We start from the raw sequence: 23,291 nt of genomic DNA, 5'->3' as shown, positions 1-23,291 counted from the left end.
GCAGCCGGCTTTCTTCTTTGTATGTTGGGCATCCGCCCAGTTCTCTGAAGGCCTTCGTGCTTTCTTGTGGCTTAAACACCGGACTGGGGATCAGAAGGTCCGACTTTTATTTCTAACTCACCAAAGTGCCACAGTGAAGAAGGGGATGGGTGGAATTAGAAGCTATTTGTGACTCTGTTTTTCCCTATCTGTCATGTGAGGTCCCTGCCTTTTTTATATCAGGCGAGGACTTGATAGGGATGAAATATTTTGATGAGTAGTCATGAATGATTTAGAGTAGCACAGTGTAAATACAAAGTCGTGGATGCTTTTATTTCTTATTCCTAAATAGTCACGTAAATGCTAAAGCCAATGATGTGCTTTGACACTGAAGAAAATCTGTAGAATCTATTGATAAACATGGAATAATAATAGTCAAGAATGAATTGTTAAATTCTCCATGCATCCGGAAGGTTCCTTAGAGAAATAGTACCATAAACCAAAGCCAGCATCATTTTGAATTGTGAAAACTTGGAAGCACTCCCTTTAAAATTAGGAACAACGGAGGGATATACATTGTCACAATTGTTATTAGCTAGAGAAAGACACCAGAAAGCAAAATTCCTATCATTTACAGGTGGTATGATTTTATATCTTTTAAAATCCAAAAGAATCAGCTGAAAAAAATGACAAAAAAAAAAAAAACTTTAGAGAAGTAGTTGGATAGAAAATTTCTCCATGGAAAAACAAAATGGATAAAAATCACTAGGCAAAGACAAACTAGGAAAAACAATTTGCAATCTATACGAAAATGAAAGTCTAGCTTCCTTAATATATAAAGAGCTTTCAAAATCAATTAGAAAAAGACCAATATCTTATTTGACCAAGGATGTGAACAGTTCACCGAAAAGAATGAAAATGATTTCAAACATGTGAAAAGAACTCAGCCCTATTCATACCAAACAAAATACCAATTAAAACCAAGGGTGAAACAGTTTTTCATCTAGCAGATTGGCAGACACTAGAGTTTGAAAATATGTCATGATGACAAAAGTGTGACAAAGCAGAAACCTTTACACTGTTGGTGGAGAACGTAAATTGATACAACAGAGTAAGAAGAGCAGTTTGATACTATCACATAATAAATGTATATACCCTTTGATCTAACAGTTCTGCCCCCAGGAATTTTTCTTACAGGCGTATTCACACATAATTTTTGCATGTGCAAAATTATTGCAGCACTGTTTAAATGATAAAATCCTGAAAACAACTTAAATATGTACTAATAGGGAACTAGTTAAATAAATTATGGTCTATCCCCAGGAATGTGTAGCTGTTTAAAAGAATAAGATAGTGCTTTATATTCTGATGGGGAATATTCTCCAAGATATATTATTGAGTGGGGGAAATGCCTAATTCAGAAGAGTGGAAATGATATATACCATTTGAGTAATACATTTTAAAAAATAGGCATCCCCACTGTGGCTCAGCAGGTTAAGGAGGTGGTTTCCGTGAGGATGCAGGTTCGATCCCTGGCCTTGCTTAGTGGGTTAAGGATCCGGCATTGCCGCAAGCTGCAGTGTAGGTTGCAGATGTGGCTCAGATCCCATGTTGCTGTGGCTGTGCTGTAGGTCAGCAGCCACAGCTCCAATTTGACCCCTGGCCTGGGAACCTCCATATGCTGCAGGTGTGTTTGAAAACGAAAAAAAAAAAAATTGTTTTTTTAAAGGGAAATTGATGGACGTAGCTGTATAGATATCGCTGGATGGGTGCTGTTGAAATAGGGATTGTGATTTCCTCTGGGGAGCAGGACTGGGGCTGAGGGTCCACGTGAGAGAGACTTGGTTTCACTGTATTCCTTTTCCTTTTTCATCTCCCCACCTTCTCTTCTCCCGCTTTGAGCATATCTTCCTTTTCACCCATTAAAAGTGTTAAAAGCAAACAAAAAGAACCTATAACTCTTGAGAGTTTCTTAGAGCAGCTAGTCCATGAATTGCTCATAGTAATTGTTTTCAAATGTGAAATGTTGTCAGGTGTTCTGAACATTCAAATAGTTGTACCAAATGTATTTTAAAGGGCTAAAACAGCAGTTAAGGGCGTACACCCATGTTTGCGTGTGTATTTCCTTACCAAGAGGAAGACCCCTGGTTCGAGAGAGTAAGAGACAGGGCACACTTTGGAAGTCTGAACAAACTTATTTTCCCAGAAAACGTGTTCATTCTGATACTGAGACTTCCCTCCCCCAACAAACAAATAAGCACGCCCCGCCCAAAGCCCTTATTCTAGCATAATATTAGAAACGATTCCAGCCTGAATGATTCTTTCCAGATTCAGGACTCTAATCCTCCTTAGACCTACTTTCTGTAGAGAGTCCTTAAAAGACTGGGGTCTGGATTCTGAGTAACAGCGTGGTTTATATCGTTTTGAATGTCATTTGTTTGGGGTTCTTTGACCTATTTTTGTAAGGTAACCTACTCCCTAAAGTGGGGTAAAAAAGCAAACTTGCATAATAAGCTAGCCATTACTTTGGTGTTTTTCCCGAGTATCTCTAATCAATATGTTTATTTTGAACGTTTTAAAGGCTTGTTTGTTACCATAGTGGTGCCTAAAAAAGAAATATCGCTATCCGACTCCGTAAAAGCAGAAAAAGTTGTAACCTCGTGTCATCGGTTGCCTTTTGGTTCTCAGATCTTTGCATTAAAAATCCGAAGTATCATATTTCTGTGTATATTACTGAACAAACTGTAGATTTTAGAATTGCTGGATACGTGTCCGTACGTGTAAGTGATGCCTTATATCTGTTTATCTGTCTCATAGTTTCCAAAGATTTGCTCACACGCATTTCCTCACTTGAGGCAAGATACCAGCCAGCCTCACAAAGGGTTTTGTTTTTGTTTTTAATAATGTGTTTTTATTTCTACATTTAAAAATAAGAGCATGCCATTTGTTTTAGCCTTTAAAAATACATTTTTACAGGAGAGAAAGCATAGTTCCTCTTTTCATGTGCCGATACAAAAATACTCGGAAGCACCCTTATCCAGCTAGAATGCATTTGTATGCCTGCACTAGTCAGCAGTCGTGTGCAGGAGAAGGCCCGTGTATACTCGTGGGCCATGGGTTTACCTCCCCTTAGGCTTTAGTGAGCATAGTTCACACACAGAATTAGACCAGTTTTGTTGTTGTGACGTTGATCAGAAATGTGTCTTCTCTTCGGGTCTGCTGCCCATCCTGGTTTCAAGCTGCCATCCTCTCTTGCTCGGACAGCTGCTGCTTGTTCTTTCTCTTTTGTTTTTTTGGCCCTGCCCACGGCATGTGGACGTTCCTGGGCCAGGGGTCAAACCTGTGCCACAGCAGTAACCAGAGCCACAGCAGTGACAATGCCAGATCTTTCACCTACTGAGCCACACAGCCTGCCCCCTTTTATTTAAATGTCGTAACCAAAACCATCTGGCTGCAGTATTATTTATTTACCTATTTTTTTTGCTTTTTAGGGCTGTACCCACGGCATATGGAGATTTCCAGGCTAGGGGTCGAATCAGAGCTACAGCTGCCAGTCTGCGCCACAGCCACACCGGACCCAAGCCGCGTCTGTTGCCACAGCTCATGGCAACGCTGGATCCTTAACCCATTAAGTGAGGCCAGGGATCGAACCCCTCTCCTCGTGGTTACTAGTAGGGTTTGTTACGGCTGAGCCACAGTGGGAACTCCGTTATTCGTTATTTCTCGGTTTCAAAGATGTTAAGAGATGTGTCCTCACTTTGGCAAATCCTCACGTGGGCACGGAGGGCGATTTGCTGACACTGCCCTTCCTCCTGGCGAGTACAGCTCCTTCCCACCTGCCCCTGCGTTCACTGCCTCCAGCTTCAGCTCCAGGAGCCTGGGTGAGGATGGCCAATGACACGTTCAGGTGTGTACAGCGGAGGAGAGGGGTCCGGAAGCCCAGTCGAAGAGTACTGTCTGCAAGAGTGACGAATGGGATGCAGAGAGTCTTCGTGGTCCAAAGCACGTGTTGCCTCCTCTTGCAGAGGAACAGCTCATGGGTTGCCTCTGGATACGTCACAGTTTTACCACCCTCCCCCCCCACCCCCCAGCCCCCAATCATTCCCCAAGATGCCCTGACCAAAAAACCTTAGTGTCTTGCTTGGTTCTCTTTTCTCTCATCTTCTAGAGGTTATCAATTCTACCTCGCCTATCAAACCACATCCTGAATCTTTCTCCTCCCCTCCATCTCCCTATTTCCACCTACTCCTAGGCACTGTCGCCTCTCATTGAATGTCTGCAATAGTCTTATAAATGGTCCCCCTGCCTCTTTATATTGAAATCTTGTGTACCTTCAGAATTGGGCGGTGTACAGTTTGTCGATATTTTATAAGCTGAACATGTTTGTATAACCGTATCTTAGATTAGCAGTTCTCAACTCGGGGTAATTTTGGCCATCAAGGGACATTTGGCAATGTCTGGAGACACTTCCGATCATGCAGACTTTGTGGGCGTTACGCGTACCTAGAGTGTAGAGACGAGACATGCTGCCAAACATCCTAGCAATGCACCAAACAGACCCCACAACCAAGAATTAGTCAGTCCACCGGGTCCCGTAGTGCTGGAATCCTGATCTCGACCAAGACATCGAATGCTTCCACTGGCATCTGGACCTTCCCACAAGCTCCCTTCCCACTTTCTACCCACCACCCCCAGAGATCCTCACTGTGCTGGTATAACAGCCTGCTTTTGCATTTTGTCTTCACGGAATCATACAGGGCGCCTTCTTTTGTGACTGACTTTTTCTGTTCACCGTTGTATTTGTGGACTTCAGGCATGTCGTGTGGTTGTGCATTACTCACCCCTTTTGCGGTAGAGTATTCCATTATGTCAAATTAAATAGACGTTATCCCTTTATCGGTTAGTTGATGGGCAATTGGGTAGTTTCTGGTTTTGCTTATTATGAATAGTGCTGCGATAAACATCTGAATGTGTGTGTCTCTTGGTGAGTGAGAATATGTGTGCATTTCTGTGGGTATGTGCTTAGGAATGGAGTTGCTAGGTCATACACAGCAGGTCTGTTCAACTTTGCAAAACTGTCAAACACTCATCCAACGTGACTGTCCCAATTTACACTCCCACAGGCAGCGCGTGAGAGTTCCAGTTGCTCCATATCTTTGCCAACCTTGGTGTTTTCTTTTTCATTTTAACTCTTTTGGTGGATGTTGCATAATACCACATTTGGTTCTGCTTCTGCTGTCATTTTTCTCCCGTCCATACTTTAAATGGCAGCATAAGGCATTTTTTAACTTTATTTGTCTTGCTTCCTTTTTCTTTTTTACGTAGGGTAGAGCTTTGGTGTAAGAATAATACCTAAGGTCTTTTCCTCTCCCAAGAAACAGTTTTTTTTCACACTCTTGTAGGCAGTATTGTCCTGTGGAGAATGGATGACCTACCCTTGTGTGTGTCAGAATCACCTGTGAGCTGTTAAAATTCAGATTGCCTGGGCCACCCTCAGCCACTAGCAAACACATGTTTATAGAAAAAAATTAGGTCTGTACTTGGATGTAATGTAGAAGAGTTGAAAAAAGCAATTTTAGTCAAAACCTTAAAAACTTGTTTCTATGAATAATTCCTATTTTATCACTTTTGTAATATTTTGTCGACATACTGGGTTTCCTGTGTAGGAATATTTCCTGTAGGTTCAGACGTGTTGTCTTTGCAAATAACTCGTTCTGTATTAAAATAATGTTAACACAATAATATAGACTAATATATTACAAACCTAAAGTTTAATTATTTTTGTTCCCCAAAGAAACAGATGTATACTTTTCACACACTCGCCATGTGAGTTTTAGCTGTTTAATCTTTTATCATCGTAAACATATTCATTCTCCCTAAAGCCTCAAGTAAAGTGATTTGTATCTTGTGGGTCAAATATTATGAGTATTAGAATTTGTTTAAATGTTGGTGTTCTCTGGTGGCTCATTGGGTTAAGGATCCGGTGTTTGCACTGCTGTGGCTTGGGTCACTGCTGGGGTGCAGGTTCGATCCCCGGCCCAGGAACTTCTGCATGCTGTGGGCACAGCCAAAAGAAAAAGAAAAAAAAGATTTAGTCATGCTTTTAGCTTTCTTATTTATTTATATACTTAAATTCAGGTGTAATTGACGATATTAGTTGCTGACTTAATGATTCGATATTTGTATGCTCTGTGAAATGATCGCAGAGGTCTAGTTAACACCTATCACCTTACACAGATGACAAGATTTTTTTTGGATGAGAATGTTTAAGATCTCGTCTCTTAGCAACTTTCCAATGTGCACTATATTGTAAACTGTTCGTCTTGAAGTCATGGTAGAGTCCCAGGAAGTGCCTTGTACTCCCCGTTCTCTCAGTTTTAATATTTTGTATAACGATGGTGCAAGATAAAAACAAGGAAGCTGTCAGGTGACGATGGTACAATCCACAGGCTTACTCAGATGTCCCCAGTTAAAGGTGCATTTCGTGTGTGTGTGTGTGTGTGTGTGTGTGTGTGTGTGTGTTGGGGGGTTTGTGTGCAGTTTTATCTCATGTGTCGCTTTGTAGAAACGCCGCCGTCTTGGTAAAGGTCCAGACCCTCCGGTGCCGTCCTTCCTGCGGCCCCTTTATAGCCACGCCTTCGTCGAGAGCCTTGTCCCTTTCCCTGGACCCCAGCCATCACTAACCTGCTCGGCCTCTCAAAGTCTTTTCAAAGCCTAAATCAGATCAGGTCACTCCCTTCCTTCCAGGCCTCCGGGGGCTTCCTACGCAGAATAAAATCAGACTCCCTCTGCGACGCAGCCCCGCTGTCTCCCTGGCCTCCTCGGCGGCGTTATCCTCTCCTGCTTTCGCTGGGCTGCCACCGCCCAGTCCGGAAACATGGAAAGCGTGTTCCTGCTTTAGGGGTTTTGCCAGCATTATTCCCTTATTTTTCTCTTTGCTTCATCTTTGTCTTCATCTTCCTCTTCTTTCTTTCTTTCTTTTTTTTTTTTTTTTGAAGTTTAAAAGAACTTTATTTCAGATAAAATTATTTCCGTAATTAAAGCTAAAGCTAACACTTCCTGAGTCCATTATTTCAGGTGACAATGATTTCCATGGATGTTGGGGTTCCTGAGTATCATTTGACTTCACCTACATGCTTGTGGGAAGCTTCTGTAGTTCTTTTCTTGGTAGGAACCCCAGTTCTTCTGAATTCTTCCCTTCAGATATTCCATTTTGCATTCTTCATGAAAGGCTGGGTCATTACAGTAAGCAGTTAGACACTCTTTCAATGCAGAATATTCTTTCTGGTCTTTTACCACCATAAGGATCGCAGAGTCCTCGCAGCATTTAGTGAAATCTTGAGCGTATTCAGAACCTCTCTCTCAGGCCTTTTCTCTCATCATTTTGGGGATCAAAACATCTTTTTCAACACGTCTGGGATGCTGTTCTGCGGGGTCGTGTGCCATCTCTGCATGGGAGGAGGCGGCCAAGTGTTCATCTTGTTTTTTAATGAAATGATTGAATGCTTTTCCCTGTTTTTTTTTCTTTTCATTTTCTTTTTAGGGCCGCACCTGCAGCATATGGAAGTTCCCAGGCTAGGGGCTGAATCGGAGCTGCAGCTGCCATCCTACACCACAGCCGCAGCAATGCTGGATCCGAGCCACATCCATGACCTGCGCCGCAGCTCACGCTACGCTGGATCCTTAACCCACTGAGTGAGGCCAGGGAGTGAACCCGCATCCTCACAGAGACTAGGTCTGGTTCTTAACCTGCCGAGCCACCAAAGGAAATCCTCCTGGATTTTTTTTTTTTTTTTCATGACTGGCTTTTTCTGGTCATTCAATTCTCAGTCTAAGTGTCACCTCCCCAGGAAGGCGTTTCCCGACCTCCCCATCCAAGTAGCTCCCTCACGTGCTGTCACAGCAGCCTGTCCCACTTCCTTCCCAGCACTCCTCATTTGGTGTTTGGATAACAGCTAGCTGTCCAGGCGACTGGATTTCCCTGGTATGTAAGTTCCATAAAGCCATCTCAGCCAGTTGTCAGCTGGGCTTGGGATTTCTGTGACCATATGACACCCAGAAACTCAGTCTGCCCCTGAGCTCTGGGCAGTTCCGGGGATTTGAACCAAAGCCTGAAATGTTCTCAAGCCTAGATTTTGGCTCATCTTCATAACCTTTGGTGTCTTGGTTTTCTCCTTAGCTTCTCCCTCAGGGCTGCTGGAAATAAGTGACGGGGTGGGGGGACATCATTAATTTGTCCCTTGCCCTTGGATGCTTTGCAGTTGCATCTTGAACGATGCTTCCCATTTTCAGGCTGAGAATTCCTGGGGGTCAGGATACTTTTGCCGCCCGCCCCCTTTCCCCCAATCTGTTTCCTGCCAAGGAGGCCTCGCCTCTCCTTCTCCTTATCATATTCTCTCCAAATCTCTTGGTCCCCTTGGATTGCAATTTGAAGCAGAAAGGCCCTCTTTTAGCAAAAGCCTGTTTCCCCCTCTTTTTGTCTGCTGGTAGATCTCAGTAAATAGAGAGTAAAGATAGGTAAATGCCCAGCCTAGTTCCTTGGGTGTTCATTGAATTTTACTCTCTCCTTCAGCCGTTGTCAAGTTTTTAATTCTGTCTTGTGTTTACAATACCACACTTCTGATATATATATATATATATATATATATATATATATTTTAGTTTTAAAAAATTAAGATGCTTTCTTATGTAAGTGGCGGAAAACCTAGCTTAAATTGTTAAGCTCAATAGAATTTTCTTCAGTAAATTAACTGAAAAGTCCAAAAAGCGGTTCCAGAGGCGTGGCAAGGACCTGGTCTTCCCATTTCTCAGTGCTGTGACCTCAGACCGTTCTTGGCCCTCTCTTTCTCTTGTGTTCAAAGGGTACAAGTAGCTAACCAGCAGCGCCCATGGCTGTCTGCTTCTGGTTTTAACCAGCAGAGATGTTAAGAGCACACTTTCCCAACAGGTCGTTCCTGGAGTCAAAGTCCTGGAGTCGAATCTTCTTGTGTGATTGACCGGTTTGGGTCACGTGTCCATCTCTGACCAATCACTGGTTAGGATGATAGGAATGAGGGTCCAACTTGGAATCCAGCAATGGTGTTAAGTCTCACGCAACCTACGGGTCTGGGACCTTTGAGGGAACAAGAAAATAGATACTAGGAAGGCAGCCAACAAATAAGAGGACAATGCCGTTTAATGAACTTGTGAAAACAAACAAACAGAATGCTCTCTTGGTAGAGTGCGGATTAAAAGGTGTATTTTGGTGAAAGTGCCAGACATTTTTGCCAAGAGTTAGGAATGTTAGCTTTATATGGGACTTAACCCACCAAAATTTCATTGTTGGTTTGTCTTATAGAATGTTTCTGATTTCCTGTATAGTGTTGTTTTATTTGGGACTATTTCAATACCGATTCAAACGAAGTTTAGGTATAGATCATAGGAAGACATTCCTATACCATTTCTCTAGAGAGAGTATTTTTAAGGAAGAAAAATACATGTTGATTGTAAATTGAGTTCAGGATACATAAGGAGAGAAAAAATGCTTTTTAAGCAAGAGTATAAGTTTTTTAATAAGAAAGGTGATTACCAATCCTTCCTTATGATACAGGCTTTGACTTAATGTCTGTTCTTGATACTTGGAGCTCAGCATTTTTATTCCTATAGACCTTAAAAAAAAAAAAAGGCTCATAAGATGTTTGGCTGAGCTTTGAACCCGTGCTTCAAGGACGGGTTGGCTTTCTTAGACCCTCAGGCTCTTTGCTCTGTGGAATCAGTGGGATGGGGCCATCAAGGGCTGGGGTGGAGCCAAGCCGTGCCTTTAGACTAGTGACCATCTCGTAGTCTCCTCAGCTATAAAAATGGGGAAAATAATTGAAACCACTTCAGAGTATTGTGGGTATTAAATAAAATAACCCACACGCAGTGTCTGGTACACAATGTTCAAGACGCATTAGCTAATATTAACATTGTCATATTTCAGTGACTCCTAGATGACGTTGATTGAAAGTCCACCATTGTTTTATGTACCGCTAAAAAAGAAACACCAGTAATTACACTACAACACGATTCATTTGAAGATTTCAGAGATGTTAAAATATGAAAAAAGTGTGTCCTAGAATCAATGATATATGGTATTACGGCTGCCTCTGACTTGAAAGTCCTGGAAATTGTTTGCATACCCACAAATTAATGCCATCTGTCTTCAGTGTAAACATAACACAGTATGAGCTAAAGTTTCTTTTCATTTTTTTTTTTTTTTTTTTTTTTTGTCCTAGACTTATATTGGATTTGGTCTCATGTGTTGCAGTATCGGTAATTTCATCATTACTAATTCGTAATGTAGGTTTAATGGTGGGTTATACAAGACCTATGATAGGCTTGGCAAACTTTGGGTTGTTTGATTTTCTTCAGTGATTTAGAGAGAAATCTGAGATACATTTTTGGAAATCATTAATATTTGTTGGAAAAAACCCTGTTTGGAAGCTAAAGGCAGGTTAAATGATAGTGCCCATAACCTTTTAGAGTAGCAGGAGTGGTTGGCAGAAAGCCTGCCTAGGAAAGTGCCTTTGATGCACCCTACACATTCAGTTTAGAAAGCATCATATTGATATCTGAAAGAAATGCATGGTAGTTGATTTTCCACTAAAATATAAACGTAGCCAGTATATTGTAGCACTTGAGAGATACTCACAGGCTATTTAAGTACCAACTCGGTGTCGTGAAAAGTAGCTATGTAATATGCTTAGCATAAATTTAGAAGTCAAACCTGCAAGGATATCCTATAAACTTGATAGAATGCGATTTCTCTCGGAAGTTCTCTGGTATTTAGACTGTTGTGAATGGGGTAGGATAAGCCTTTTTTTTTTAAGCCCATTTTCGATATTAAAATGGAAGTGAATTATGGAAGTCTTTTTGGAGACTTGACCTAACTGTTGACTTGTTGCATTATTGATGGCTCACTCCATCAGCTGAGTGTCAGACTGATGCTACTTTTGTTTAAGTCAGCTGCATGAGTGGAGCAGATGTGCTGTGGGTTACCTTGTCACCAAAACCAGAGGCGGTCCCCTGGCGCATGTGGCGCATGAAGTGTTTAAGCGTTATTTGTGGGTGCTGATTACGATTTTGGAGAAGTCGGTGTCTCAGTGTAGTCCACATTTTAATGCCTTCTGAAACAGCAGGGTTGTTCTCGCTCCATGGGAACTCAGGAGACTTTGTTTGCTGTATTTTGCCTAGGATTCAGCTTGACAGTACAAAAAAGACACTTTTATCTTAGGAAAGGAGGTTTACTTTAGAAAATGGTACCCAAATTGAAATGAGGAAAATTATTTGCAGAAGCAGACATTTGATGGACCGCAGTACTTGTCTCATCCCTGCATAGTAGTGACGCTTATATTTAGAACAGAGAGACGTCAGTCCAAGATCTCAGCAAGGCTCTGCAAAGGATGTGATTATGTCAGTGTTACTCCAGGTGTTTAGTTTCAGGCAGTGCAAGTCAAGGATTTGGTGTTTCTTATATTAGAATAGATTGGACTTGATTCATAAAAAAAAAAAAAAAAAAAAAAACCCCAAAAACACCCAAACAACCCGTTGATGTGACGTGTATAAATCACGGCCTAAAAGTTATTTTAGTCCAAGTTTTAAAATAGATAATGCCCGCATGTGGTATAAAAGGGTATCCATTCAAGATGCCTTTCACCCTCCCTGCCCCCACCCAGTCACCCCCCCAGAGGTGACTGTTAAGACACGGGATCACGTTCCTCGCCCTCGCTTTCTTGTTAACACAGGGGTGGCGTACGGTGTGCACGGTCGTGCACTGCCCTTCTTTCGCATCGTCAGGGATGTGCTGCCTTTGGATCTCCAGAGCCGCCTCTGGCAGAAACAGCCCTGCTCGGTGACCGTCCTTGTGCCCTTCCTCCTAGCCCAGCTGCCTAGCAGTTAGGTGGGACCGGGCGATGGGCTCTGGCTTGAGCACTGTGAGAAGCAATGATTCGTCCCGTCCCACCCTGGGACTGAAGCTGTAAGAACCGCCAGCTTGGCGAGGGAGCACCCTGAACTCTTTGTCATACGGCGAACCCCGCCATGCCCCGGTTCACCCAGTCTCTGTTGTTGCCGTCAGATTCCCCGCTTAGCCATGGAGACAGCTTTCCAGCTGGAGGAGTTGGAGGTACCTTAGAAGCAAGGGCAGTGTTGTAACCACTGAATGACGTGGGGTGTCCTGATCAAATGCGGTGGACATTCAGGGGATGCTGAGTCAGTCCTTCCCCCCAGGATACTCACTTGGGTGTCTTGCTGGTTTATTGCATCATGCTTACTTCAAGCTGTCTTACAAGTTCGAGTTGGAGCCTGTGTAAGGGACTCTTCCTAGGCTGTGGCTGCTCCAGTCTTGACGGTAGGTCAGTGGTTGTGTAGGGGTTTTTAAAATGTTTGCTGATGTGTTTGTTTTTTGGACACTAGGCCTCCTTCCATGGACAGTCAGGTGCCCTGTAAAATCTTTTTTTGCAGGCAGAGGAGGCGGAAGGTAAAGCATCCAGGAGGGACCGCTCCCCGTGGACGGTCCTGTCTGGGTTCCCTCCCCGTAGCTCTGCCCGGATCACTTCTGTGGGGGCTGTGCAACTTTCACGCTCAACGTTTGGAATCTCCCCAAAGATATTCTAGAATGAGAGTCTGCCAAGTGCTGGCTTTAAAGCTTGTGTGTTAGGACGTCATTGTTCAGAGAGCCTCTTCTGTCCTTTGGCCATTTTTTATAGAAACTAGGTCAGGTGAGCAGACTGCGTGCCGCAGGGCTAAGGAGAGCCCTGTGCGCAGGGTACGGGTTTCAGAGCCCAGCTGACCTGGGTTTCAGTTCCAGCTTTGCTGCTCAGGAGCTTCGGCACGAATAACCAAGATATCTGTCCATTCCGGATGTTTTTATTCCTTGCCAGGCCTTGTGCTAAGCAGTTTTCATGTGTTCTGTTTCCTCTTCTCAGAACGCTTAGCAGGTAGGTGCTCTTCCTGACCCATTTTGGAGGCAGTGGAGTCAGCCGACCCAGTTCTGCCACATACCAGTGGCCTTGGGCAAGTCGTGCCTTTCATCTGTAAACCTCAGACAGGACCCACGTCCTGAAGTGGCTGCAGGGAAGAAGTGGAGCAGCCAGGAGCCCAGCCTCTGGTCGGGCTCCCTTGCCTAAGCCTTCACCGAGGGTCCTGCAGGTGGACTCAGGTGTGGTTGCTTTGTGGCTTTGCAACTTACGTTATATGTCGATAGTGTATCTGAATCCAGTTCTTTGCCTTTTTGTCTCCAAGTTAAAGTCTTTGTTAAACATCATTCTGCAAGGAGTTCTCACATTCAGTCAGCCTTCCCAGGAAGCAGTCACGTCAAGGGTTGTTATGTTGGAGGGGAAGTGGTGCCAGCGTTATTGTGGCACAGATACCTAACGGTATAAAAAGGAAAGGGGGGATTCATTCTCCCCGAATTTCCACCACCTCTTACCAACCTACGGCTTATTTTTGATTAGCTGTTTTCTATGAGGCCTACACCCCTATTGATTATTTCCTAAACAGCAGAATAAATGGTGCCTAATTATTATTTATCACACATATATTACTGAAATTACTCTGTTACTATGATTCCATTAAAAAAAGTAAAATTTTGGTGACTTCCAAAAGCTCACAATGGAAGGTTTGGGGTTAGGCTCACTCCCGGTTGTTTTTCTATTCGGTTTGGTCCTGGGGTCTCCCCGCCACCCTCTCTCTGTGGAGGAACTTGACATTCCACTCAGTGTCATGAAGCCAGTTGTCACTTTGAGGTGGAGCGTTCTATGGTCGCACGTCGTCTGTCTTTGATGTGTGAACCAAGGTGAGAAGAGAGTTTGCTAGTACAGATCATTGTTGGGCCTTAGAGACCCAAACACAGCACGAGAGGTGGCTGAAAGCAAACACGAGAGAAACGAAGTGGAATTATGGTTGTGTAAAAAGGATGTGTGGTCCTTGCCAGTGTGACGGAGTCCGCCTTTTATTTAGGAGTGCAGGGACCAGGACTTGAGCATTTCAGAAATACGAAAACCGGGTCATGCTAGTATTGTCATCGTGTCCTGTCACGCCGCCGCTGCTTAGGGGACACCATAAAGGAAACATGCCCATTGGCACAGATGGTGGGGACTCCGTTCCCTCCCTGTCCCCCGATTCTGCTGGGAGCTCTCTTGGACCCTTTTTCCTGAAGTCTGAGGAGCTCTCCTTGGGTGTGGCGCCTCCTTCCACCATTTGTACATTTGTACAGTTTCCAGCCTGATTGTATCTCAGCCGTGTGCCAGGAGGTCTCGGTGAAAATGTGAAACCCGCACACCGCCTGTCGAGTGGAGCTTGAGGAGAGACCTCCTGGGAAAGGACACACTGAGCCTTCTAAGTGGGCTGCGATCCCAAGCATTTCCTGGGTTGAGTGTTTATCAAGGCTGAGCTTTACTTCCAAACCAAGCCTGAGAAGAATCTGGGAATGTTTCCCAGCTGATTGGGGGTGGGGAGCAGAGGAGGATGCGAGTCTGGAGGCACAGAGGAAGTCTCACTCCCCGTCCGTCTCTTACCCAGTTATCTGCTGAAATCTGTCTGGAGATGGGGCTTGCAAAATAGAACCAGTTTTGGCGTATGAAGTAGGATGAGGCGGTTACATGTTAATTTTAAAATTAAATATAATATTTTAATTTTATTTTGGGAATGGAACATTGGGTAAGATTCACTTTAACATGGCTCAGCCTTGCTCTTCAAGGTTAAAAAAAAAAAAAAGGCATGGAAAAGAGCCTTAGCTCCCTGCTACTGGTCGTTCATCTCAAGTCACACCAGTTGTGGGGTTTTTTTGTTTTTTTTTTTCCCTTCCCTGTGACTCTTATCATCTTAGAGTTCAAGGTCTAAGTTGACACATGTGGGAAGAGTAAGGTGTTGGGGACATGGTACTGGTAAGTAAGTAGGGGGCTTTTCCTTCCTGTCTGACTCAGGGTTGGAGAACTCTTTTTTTAGACAGTATGTTGATTTCAGTACCTCGATGCCAGCAGATATGGTTCCAGGCATCCTAGTCCCTGGGGCAGTTCCTTGCTGTCTTACCCGTGAAGAAGACCTGTCTCCCTTATTGCACTGTTTCTTTGCCTCGACGTTTTTGTAGCCGCTGCCCCTTTGTGGGGAATTGCGATGGTGGTGGTATTCTAGAAAATGTCTTTGGGCTGAACGGTGCCAGCTTCACTTCTCTCCGTGAGGGCGCATTTATATGTCGGGAAGTTGTGCCCGCCCCCACCGCACTATGCTGCTGGGCGTGTGGGTTCCCGAGCTGAAGAGGCTGGCATTGATGGTGAAAGACTTCAATCTAAATTTAGGTGCTTTTCAGAGGTTTCATAGAAGACTTCCTTAAATGAAGTCACCGATTACAAAAGCCCCTGCTGCATGGGGCTTCCAGGTTTGTTATTTTTTTCTGCCCTGGAAATAAAGAAGCAGGGCAGGAAGGACCGGCTTGCCCGCCCGCCCAGCTGCCCCCAGAGGCTCTGCCGTTGTAGCCAGAATCACTAGTGGCCTCTGTGATGACCTTACAGGTCGGGAGAGATGGCTTTGGTGGCAATCTGACAGAAGTGGGAAACAGCCATGAGTCCAAGGGAGTGTGGGGCCAGCAAGCTGTCCTAGGTGGTAGGTGGTGAAGGATGCGCTCGCACTTTTTGTCTGACACCGATAAATGTACCTGGAGACTCATGAGCCGTGAACTAAAGCAGTAGGTTGAATTTGGGGGCTAGTGATACAGTCGGACAATCTTCAGAGTCAAGAGAAAATTGAAAATAGGCCTCTGGACTATAACTGTAACCATGAGTGTTTCATACAATCTCTGTCTTTCTTCGGAAAAGGGGTTTCAAGGCTTTTTTTTTTTTTTTGCCGAACCCACCGCATACGGAAGTTCCCAGGTCAAGGATGGAACGCGCACCACAGCAGTGACAGTGCCGGCTCCTTTACCTGCCGTGCCACCAGCGCACTCCCAAGGCTCTTGTCGACACGGAGAACTCCTTTACCTGCCCCAAGGTCCCAGTCTGGAGAGATCTTTAGTGGGAGGAAGGAACCCAGGGCTAGCCCCCAGGGAGTCAGGGTTTTGAGGATGGCTCGCAGGAGTGGCCTGTGGTCACACACTCAGACAGCCTTTCATTTTCTCCTGCAAGCATCACGCAGTTTCTGCAATCTTCTGTTTGGGGAATGACACTCTTTGGGAAAACTATTCCAATATCGGTTAGATAACCCCATGTAGAATCTCATTCCCAGTGTTTTTCCCCCTAGCGTGGATCAGCGACCTTCCCATGAGCATATTTTCATGATGAAACCACCCCTTTATGTAAATATTTATTTGTTTTGAAAGTTAATTTGGGGTTCTTTTGGGGGGAGGTAATGTGTACACGATGCACTTTTAAATTGTATAAGATCGGCAGTTCCCGTCATGGCTCAGTGGTTCATGAACCCAACCGGCATCCGTGAGTTTATTAAGTATGCAATAGCATTAGCTCTACATAAGCACTGTACATGCCTTAATTTAAACATACTTAGTTGCTAAAAAATTTGGAGTTCCTGCCGTGGCTCAGTGGTAATGAACCTGACTAGTGTCCATGAGGATGCAAGTTCGATCCCTAGCCTCACTCAGTGGGTTAAGGATCTGGTGTTGCCATGAGCTGTGGTGTAAGTTGCAGACGTGGCTTGGATCCTGCGTTGCTGCGACTGTGGTATAGGCCGGCAGCTGAGCTCCTATTTGACCCCTAGCCTATAGGAACTTAACATATGCCATGGGTGCAGCCCTAAAAAGCAAAAAAAAAAAAAAAAAAAAAAAAAAAAAAAAAAAACAGGATAGCTGATTTTGAAAAGGAAGCTTCTTCACACCTTCCCTTGTGCTCAAGTTCTCCTCCCCAGAGACAGTTCATCAGTAATGATTTCTTGTGAATTTTTACAAAGATTCATTAGATTTAAATGCTTATGTGTACGTCCTTCCTCGGCCCTGCCCCTACCCACAGCCCCCCTTTTTAAGGGAGACCGTATTGTGTTGTTTTTTTCACTAAATAATGCCTCTTGGAGAGCTTCCCGTATCCGTATATATGGAGCTGCTTCATTCTTTTTTTTTTTTTTAATTGAAGTAAAATTTACTGTGTATGAATCAGTGGCTTTTAGTACATGACCAGTACTGTACAACCATTACCGCTAAGCCCAGAATGTTTTCATCACCCCGAAAAGAAACCCAATACCCATTAAGCAGTCACGCTCCATTCCCCTCCCTCTCGCCCTGCCAGCGGCTAATCTGCTCTTTGTCTATGACTTTGCTTATTATTAAGGTCATTTCGTGGAATCGTACAATATGCAGCCTTTCGTGTCTGGCTCTCCCTTGGCATAATATTTTTAAGGTTTATTCATGCTTAGGCACCAATACTCCACTCCTTTTTCTGGCAGACTAATATTTCATTGTATGAATAAGGTCCATTTTACTTATCCATTCATTAGTTGAGGAATGTTTGGGTTGTTCCCATTGTTTGGCTATTGTGAATAATGCTGCTGTTGTGTGACCACAGCAGTGCTCTTGAGTATATACCTAGGAATAGAAATGCTGGGTCATGTGGAATTCTGTGTTTAAATTTTAAGGAACATGCTAAACTGTTCCACAGGAGCTGCGTAATTTTACCATCCCACCAGCGCTGTTGGAGGGTTCCAGTTTGTCCACATCTTAGCCAACATGTGCTGTTTTCCGTTTTTTAAAAGTTACTGTTACATGTGTAATATGTAATTACATATGTAAATATGCATATGAGGTAATATCTTATTGTGGTTTCGATTTGCATTTCCCTAATGACTGACGATGTGGAGTATCTTTTCACGTGCTTCTTGGCTATTCGAATATCTTCTTTAGAGGAATGTCTATTAATTGCTTTGTCTTTTTGTTGAATCGATAGAGTTTTTTATTCTGGATACTAGATCTTTATCAAATACATCATTTGCAAATATTTTCTTCTGTCTTTTTTTTTTTTTCTCTTTTTTCTTTTTTGGCTTTTTAGGGCCGCACCCACGGCATCTGGAAGTTCTCAGGCTAGGAGTCAAATTGGAGCTACCGCTGCTGGTCTGTGCCACAGCCACAGCAATGTGGGAACTGAGCCGTGTCTTTGACCTACACCACAGCTCACAGCAATGCCAGATCCTTAACCCACTGAGCAATGCCAGGGATCAAACTTGTATCCTCATGGATACTGGTTGGCTTTGTTACCACTGAGCCATAATGGGAACGCCTCCAAATATTTTCTTTCATTTTGTAGGTTGTCTTTTCATTTTCTTGATAGCATCCTTTGCCCAAAAGTTTTTAACTATCTTTAAAAATTTTATTATTTGTGCTTTTGCTGTCATATTTAAGGAACCATTGCCTAATCCAAAACAATGAAGAATTTGGAGTTCCCATTGTGGCTGAGTGGTAACAAACCCGACTAGTATCCATGAGGATGTGGGTTCGACCCCTGGCCTCTCTCAGTGGGTTAAGGATCTGGCGTTGCTGTGAGCCGAGGTGTAGTCTGCAGACACGGCTCGGATCTGGCATTGCTGTGGCTGTGGCGAAGGCCGGCAGCTGTAGCTCCATTTGACCCCTAGCCTGGGAACCTCCATATGCTGTGGGTGCAGCTCTAAAAAGACAAAAGACACACACATAAAAAAGAGTTTCATACTTTTAGCTCTTACATGTAGGCCTTTGATCCATTTTGAATTAATTTTTATATGTTGTGAGGTTGGGGTCCAAACATATTTTTCAAGTGGATTGAGTTGTCGCAGCATCATTTGTTGAAGAGACCAAAGTTGACCCTTGAACAACCACAGGTTTGAACTGCACAGGTCCACTTATACACGTGTTCTTTTTTCAACAGTAGATGCTATAACACTACCTGATCCGCTGTTGGCCAAATTCACAGGTGCAGAACTGGGTATAAAGTTAGCCAACTGTAAGTTACATGCAAATTTTCAACTGCATGGCCGTGGGTGTTCAAGGGTTAACTGTTATTGGTGAAAAAGACTTTTCCCCATTAAATGGAGTTGGCACCTATTGAAAATCATTCGACCATAAATGTATTGCTTTATTTCTGTGTTCTCGATTATTTTCTGTTGATCTATAATGTCTCTTCTTATGTCACTACCACATTATTTTGATAATTATTACTCTGTGGTAAGTTGAAATAGAAAATGTGAGTCTTCTCACTTTGTTCCTTTTCAAGATTGTTTTGACTTTTCAGGGTCACTTGCGGTTCCATGTGAATTTTAGGATGAGCTTGTCCATTTCTGTAAAAAAAAGGCATTTGAAATTTTGATAGGAATCACTTTGAATCTGTAGGTTAATTTGGGGATTGTTGCCATCTTAACAATTATTAAATATTAAAATACATAACCATGGGATATTTTTCTACATATTTAGTTCTCTTAAAACTTCTTAAAGGAGTTCCCGTCGTGGCGCAGTGGTTAACGAATCCAACTAGGAACCATGAGGTTGTGGGTTCGATCCCTGGCCTTGCTCAGTGGGTTAAGAATCCAGCGTTGCTGTGAGCTGTGGGGTAGGTTGCAGACGTGGCTCGGATCCTGCGTGGCTGTGGCTGTGGTGTAGGCCTGAGGCTACAGCTCTGATTGGACCCCTAGCCTGGGAACCTCCATGTGCCGCGGGAAGTGGACCTAGAAAAGGCAAAAAGACAAAACAAACGAACAAACATACAAAAAAAAACCTTCTTATAACAATGTATTGTAGTTTTCAGTGTATTAAGTCTTGGACCTCTTTGGTTAAATTTATTGGTAAGAATTTTATTCTTTCTAAGGCTAATGTAAGTAGAATTGTCTGAATTTTATTTTCGGATTGTTCATTGTTAGTGTTTAGAAATACAGCTGATGTCAGGATGCTGATCTTGTGTTCTGCGATTTTGCAGAGTTCATTTATTAGCCCTAATGGTTTTTATGTGGATTCTTTAGCGTTTTCTGTATATAAGGTCATGCCATAGTTTGGCTTCTTTCCATTCTGGAAGCCTTTTATCTGGCAAGAGCAGCCGTTCTGGTCTTATTCCTGCTGTTAGGGGGAAACCACTGCATCACTCATCACTAAGCATGATGTTCGCTGTGGGCTTTTCACAGATGCCCTCGATCTAGTTGAGAGAGTTTCCTTCTGTTCCTAGTTTATTGAGTATTTTTGTTTATTTTTTGTTTGTTTTATCGTGAAAGGGTGTTAGAATTTGTCAAGTGCTTTTTTCTGCGTCAATTCCGATGATATGGCTTTTTATCCCCTTTATTCTTTTAAAGGATCTATTACATGGATCAATTTTTTAAAAAAAATTTTATTGGAGTGTAGTTGATTTACAGTGTTGTGTTAGCTTCAGGTGTATAGCAAAATGAATCAGTTATACATACACATATATCCTTTCTTTTTCAGATTCTTTGCCCATTGCATGGATTGATTTTTGATTGTCTAACCACCCGTAAAACTCACTTGGATATGGTGTGTCATCTTTTCAATAGGCTACTGTATTCGATTCACTGTTATTTCATTGAAGATTATTTGTGTATAAATTCAAAGGGATGCCTTTGATTTCGGTATCAAGGTGACACTGGCCTCACAGAACGAGTTAGGAAGTGTTTCCCCCCTCTTCTCTTTTGGAAAGACTTTTCAAAGGTTGATGTTAATTTTTCTTGAAATGTTTGGTAGAACTCAACAGTGAAACGTCAGGTCCTGAGGCTTTCCTTTTTTGCAAGTTTTTTGGTTACTAAGTCAATCTCTTGATTTGTTATAGGTCTATTCAGATATTCTGTTTCTTCTTGAGTCAGTTTTGATGGTTTATGTGTTTTTAAGAATTTGTCCATTTCATCAAGTTCATTTCATTAAGTTATCTAATTTGTTGACATACAATTATTCATAGTTTTCTCTTATAATCTCTTACTAAGATTAAAGATTGGTAGGAGTGACCCCACTTTGTTTTTCTGCTGCTGTGGCATATGGAAGTTCCCAAGATAGGGGTCAAATTGGAGCTACAGCTGCCGGCTTACGCCACAGCCACAGCAACTCCAGGTCGGAGATGCGTCTGTACCACAGTTCATGGCAAACCAGATCCTTGACCCACTGAGTGAGGCCAGGGATTGAACCTGCATCCTTATGGATACTAGTTGGATTCGTTTCCACTGCACTACAGCGAGAACCCCTGTGACCCCCACTGTCATTCCTCATTTTGACAGTTTGAGTTGCCTTTTTTCCTTGGTCGGTCTGGATAAAGGTTTGTTGGTTTTGTTGATCTTTTCAAAGACAAACTTTTGGTTTGGTTGAGACTCTGTACTGTTCTGTTGTCTATTTTGCTTGTCTCTGCTCTAATCTTTATTTTTTCCTTCTGTTCTCCTTTGGGCTTAATTTGCTCTTCTTCTAGATCCTTTAGATGGGAGATTAGGTTATTAATTTGAGAGCCTCTTTTTTCAATCTGTAGGCATTTATAACTATGTTTCTCTCTGCACTGCTTTTGCTGCATGTCATGCATTCTGATATGTTGTGTATTCCTTTTCATTTATCTGAAAGTACTTTGTAATTTACCTTGTGATTTTTTTCTTGATGCAGTTTCTTTTTTTTTTTTCAAAGAGCGTGTTGTTTAATTTCAGTGTATTTGTGATTTCCAGATTTCCTTCTGTTACTGATTTCCAACTTCATTTCTCTATGGTTATAGAAGATACTCTGAGCTGTTGAGGCTTGGTAAACTCACTGAGACTTGTTTCGTGTCCTAATAGATGGACTATCCTGGAGAAATGTTCCACGGGCACTTGAGAAGAATGTGTTTTCTGCCATTCTTGGATAGACTGTTCCATATATCTGTATATCTCTGTCTCTATCTATCTGTCAGGTCTAGCTGGTTTACAGTGTGGTCTTCTGTTTCTTAGCTGATCTTCTATCTCGTTGTTCTACCCATTATTGAAAGTGGGGTATTGATACCTTCAACAGCTATTGTAGAACTGTCTATCTGTCCCTTCAGTTCTGTCAGTTTGTCCTTCATATATTCGGGGCTCCCTTGTTAGGGGCATTGTAATTGTTACATCTTCTTGATGAATTGACTCTCTTGTCATTGTATAAGGTCTTTCTTTGTCCCTTGTAACAATTTTTCTTTGGCCTTAAAGTCTGTATTGTCTGATACTACAATAGCTACTCTAGCTGTCTTTGGTGACCCTTAGCATTGGATATCTTTTTCTGTTCTTGACTTTCAACCTATTTGCGTTATTTGCATCTAAAATGGGAATCTCTCGTGGGAAGCACGTAGGTGGATCATGGTTTATCATCCACTTCGTCCATCTTTGCCTTTTTGTTTTGTTTTGTTTTTTGTCTTTTTGCTATTTCTTGGGCCGTTCCCGCGGCATATGGAGGTTCCTAGGCTAGGGGTCGAATCGGAGCTGTAGCCACCGGCCTACGCCAGAGCCACAGCAACGGGGGATCCGAGCCGCATCTGCAACCTACACCACAGCTCACGGCAACGCCGGATCGTTAACCCCTTGAGCAAGGGCAGGGACCAAACCCGCAACCTCATGGTTCCTAGTCGGATTCGTTAACCACTGCGCCACGACGGGAACTCCCATCTTTGCCTTTTAATTGAAGAATGTCAACACATTTATGTTTATATACTTGCTGATAAAGATTTCTACCATTTTGAGGTTTGTTTTCTCTATGTCTTATGTACTTTTTTGGTTGCTCTCTTCCTCCATTATTGCCTTGTTTGTGTTAAATCAACTGGATATCTTTGATGGACAGTCTTATGTTCCAGTCTTAGGCTTTTACACATGATTCTGCACTGAATATCCCTGAGTATGTGTCATCTCACACATCTGCAGCCATTTCTGGGGGTAACTCACTAATGGAAATCCAGCTGCTGCTGGAGTGATGCCGACAGACATAGGGAAAAAGGAAGGAAACCCCTTTTTCTATCATCTTCCAATTGGCAGAAGTGAACAGTGAGCCAGCCAGCGTGGGGTCCTAGAAATGTGGTTTGTAGAGCTCCAGCCCCAGCTTCACAGAGTAGAGTCTAGCAGGAGTTCCCACTGTGGTGCAGTGGGTTAAGAAATTAACTGCAGCAGCTTGAGTCACTGCAGAGGCACAGGTTTGATCCCTGGCTTGATGCAGTGGTTTAAAGGATCTGGCATTGCTGTAGCTGCAGTGTAGGTCACAGCTGTGGCTCGGATTCAGTCCCTGGCCAGGGAACTTCCGTATGTTGTGGGGCAGGGGGAAGGGTATACAGAGCAGGCTTTAGAGAGAATAGAAGAGGGTAAATAATTGCACGTGAGAAATCATCCTGTTCCGCTGACATCTTATTTCAGATGTACAGACTGAT

General features: G+C 43.1%; 1 protein-coding gene and 1 pseudogene across 4 annotated transcripts in view; one reads left to right on the top strand and one right to left on the bottom strand.

The window, feature by feature from the left end:
- Positions 1-23,291, top strand: part of SMURF1 (SMAD specific E3 ubiquitin protein ligase 1) — a 104,838-nt gene that overhangs the window by 5,847 nt on the left and 75,700 nt on the right. The gene's annotated exons all lie outside the window — the stretch shown is intronic.
- Positions 7,109-7,565, bottom strand: LOC110259850 (annotated as a pseudogene).

This window comes from Sus scrofa, chromosome 3 (genome assembly GCF_000003025.6).
Source record: "Sus scrofa isolate TJ Tabasco breed Duroc chromosome 3, Sscrofa11.1, whole genome shotgun sequence".
Lineage (NCBI taxonomy): Eukaryota > Metazoa > Chordata > Mammalia > Artiodactyla > Suidae > Sus > Sus scrofa.
The sequence above is the reverse complement of the archived record's forward strand: the minus strand, read 5'-3'. Positions and strand labels throughout refer to the sequence as shown.